The following is a 3,675-nucleotide window of genomic DNA, read 5'->3' as shown; positions in this document are numbered from 1 at the left end:
TATCAACACATAATTATGGGGCTTTTCTTGGAAGAAAACAAAATTTTTGTTCTAATGTTTAAGGTTAACTTCCTTGGGTGAGGATTATTACCATTATTTTTTCTTTTTTAATATATATATAGATAACACAATGCATTTTTAACTTATGTAATGAGCTTTTGGCTAATGACTCCCAAACCAATTAATTTTAGGGCATTAGGTGTTAAAACAGTCATTTGAGCTTAATAACTCGAATTGTAGATATTGATACGTAGATAGTGCAATTTTTTATTCCCTTAAACTTTTCTCCTCAACCCATATAACAAGCATTATGCCACTAGCTCCCAAGTTAGTTAACTTTAGGGTATTATGTGTTAAAACCTATCGGGCTTAATTGCTTATGTTAGGGAGGCACTATCAATTTTCTTTAATTGTTATATTTAACAAAAAAACATAAATAATGTAATAATATAATATGTAACCTACAATCATATATTAAAGTTTGTGTATGAAAATGAAGGATTAAGAATACTTGTTAAATGAGTATATGAGCAAAACAAATGATAAAAATGCGAGAGTTTGTAAACCTAAATATTTCAAGAAGTATTATGATAGACCTTGTTAAGAATGTTTACTAAGATGCGTCTCAATAGTCACTTTAACAAAAGAACTATTTTACCCTATCATCCTAGTAACAACAATTTTGAAAATAATTTATGAAATACAAAACATATATAATTTTTTGTAATATCAATTACTATCCTTTTCTCCCAACTAAAATGAGACATTGTCCTCAATATCCTAAGGTAGAAAGGTAGAGCATAAAAAACATCATATAAAGCAATAAACACTGACAATCCTAAAACACATATAAACAAATATAAAAAATAACAAAACAAAATATTATGCTATTAATATAACCAAAAAAATAATTTTTTACAAACTAAGAATCAAATTATAGTTGTGATTATGGATCATATCTTCCCTTAATTTTACATCCAAGAACAACTTAAATGCCCTTTATGGGTCGGGGATAGGCTTGCCATCCAGTTTTCTTAAAAACTGGCAAATAGGGTCTTTTATAGTCAAATTTCTAAAATTAATTCAATCATGTTCTTTATGAAAATAGGGCCATAAATTATAAATTACACGATGCACATCTCCTCTAGGATGCGTCTCAAGAGTTAATAAAAAGTTATTTAAAGACTCCTTACTCAGGTTATTCCTAATGAATTGTATTTTATCTTCACGGTTTCTATATACCATTTCTAAAGAACGACATTGTGCATTACAAGTCCATCTAACACATCGATGATGGACTTTTAGTCATTTTTCATGACGTTTCTTTGTAAAGATGTTTTTACTTGTCCCATGCATGTATGAAATAAAAGAATTGAAAAACTCACCTAATAATCGAACCTTTGCTTTAATCATTTAGCGAATATCTTTAGGAATTCCATGGTTTATTAACAACCATAATCTTGGACCCATAATCTTGGACACCTAGCACGGTAATTTTTTGTAATCATATTTTGACGCAGAGCGGGAAAATACTTTTTCAATTTTTCAAGAGTGGTATCCATTTTTAAATGAGAATTAGAGAAGAGATTCAAAGAAAGGAGAAAGAGTAAAGAATTGTACAAATATATACACACATATATTAATTATTATAGAAAGTTGAAAGAACTGACTTAAGTCACAGAGTATCGTTATTAGTCATTTGATTAGGGTGAGAGAGATTAGCAAAACAAAAGTCACACACCAAAAGAAGAAACACAAAAACAGTGTAAGAAAAATAAAATAATCAACCTTTATCTACAGGATCATTCAAACTAATGGATTCATTTTTAAATTATCAAAGTAAGCTTTCAAACGATGTCCATTTACCTTAAAAGCATTGTCATTCTTTAGATTTTGAATATCAAAGACCCTATAAGGATGTATATGTTTCTCAATAAATGGACTGCTCCATCTTGATCCTACCTTTCCAGGAAATAAATGGAGTTAAGAATTATAAAGCAAAACGTTTTAAGTAGTATCAACTTTTTGACAATTTTCACAAGTTTTGCATAATGCATGTGTGTCCTTAAACATAATAGGCCAATAAAATTTATTTTGTAAGATTTTTACAATTATCTTTTTTTATAGGAAACGACCCCCGCATGCCTTAGAATGATAAAATTTTATAGGAAACGACCCCCACATGCCTTAGAATGACAAAATTTAATAACATCACTTATCCTATTGTCATGAATGCATCTTTGAAATATTTGATCAGGACAACATTTATATAAGTAAAGGTCATCCCAATAAAAGTCTTCACTTCGTTCAAAAACTTATTTTTGTCTTGGGGACTCCAATGAGTTAGCAAATATCCTAAAGAAAAAAATTGATATGATTACCAAACCAAGGCATTGGACTAAGAGAAGGTAAGGATTTGTCATGAAAGTAATCATTGATTGGTGGGATGTTAAATGTCAAATCTATTATCAATTTTGACAAATGATTCATATCAACATTTTCAGTGCCTTTCTTGTTCTTGATTTCTTCTTGAGAATAAATCATTTGCAATTCTTCAGATTCATCAAACTCAGTTTTACTCAAGGTAGATTCAAATTGATTATAAACTAATTCTTCAATATGATCTACTTCTTGTAAATCATTATCATCTCCAGGTTGCTTGCAAATATTGAAAATATTCATCCCCAATGTCATGTTTCCAAATAATAGCTTCATCATTCCATTTCTACAATTAATTAGTACATTAGAAGTTGTGAGAAATGGACGTCCTAAAATAATAGGAAATGAATTACATACTGCAATAGGTTGTGTGTCTAAGACAATAAAATCCATAGGATAAATGAATTTATCGACTTTTCCTAACACATCTTCAACTATTCCTCTTGGAAGATCTATCAACAAGTAAGAGAGTTGCAGAAGTTGGTTTTAACTCACTAAATTGAAACTTTGATAAACTGAATATGGAAGTAAATTCACACTAGCTCTAAGATCAAGTAAAGCTTTTTTTAATTTTATGTTCTCTAATAAAGCATGAAAATGTAGGACAACTAGAGTCTTTATATTTCAGAGCATTATTGTTCTAAAGAATGACAATTACTTGTTCAGCTAAAAAAGCTTTCTTTTCACATCCAACTTTCTCATCATAATGTATAGATCTTTCAAAAAATTAGTATAAGAAGGTACTGATTTAGTAGCATCCAGTAAAGGCATATTGATCCTTACCTGTTTGAAAGTTTCAAGGATTTCAAAGTTGTAATTGACTTTTCTTTGTTTGGTCATGATATGAGGAAATGAAATTATTATTGAGAAATCAGTCTTTTCATTGCAATGTTTAGATTTAACTCCTTTCTTACCCTCAGAGATTAACTCATCATCCTTCTCACAAAGTTCAAGAGTGAGTTTTTTAATAAACTTACCACTACGAATAGTGATGACTGATTTGACTTGATTCATATGTTGGTTTCCAAAACTACTTATATTTGCAATGTATTGCCCCTTAGGATTTTGCCGTGGTTGAGATGGAAACTTACCTTCCTCTCGAAAACTAAAAGCAGATGTCAATTTTGTAAGAGTATTTTTAAAATCTGTCATACTTTTACAAGTTGAGTACTAATTGTTTATTGCTTTCCAACGAATACATGCAATGTTTCCTCAAGATTTCTTCTAGGAGGTGGA

The sequence above is a fragment of the Populus euphratica genome, unplaced genomic scaffold (genome assembly GCF_000495115.2).
Source record: "Populus euphratica unplaced genomic scaffold, PopEup_1.0 scaffold976.1, whole genome shotgun sequence".
NCBI classification, from domain to species: Eukaryota; Viridiplantae; Streptophyta; class Magnoliopsida; order Malpighiales; family Salicaceae; genus Populus; species Populus euphratica.
The sequence above is the reverse complement of the archived record's forward strand: the minus strand, read 5'-3'. Positions refer to the sequence as shown.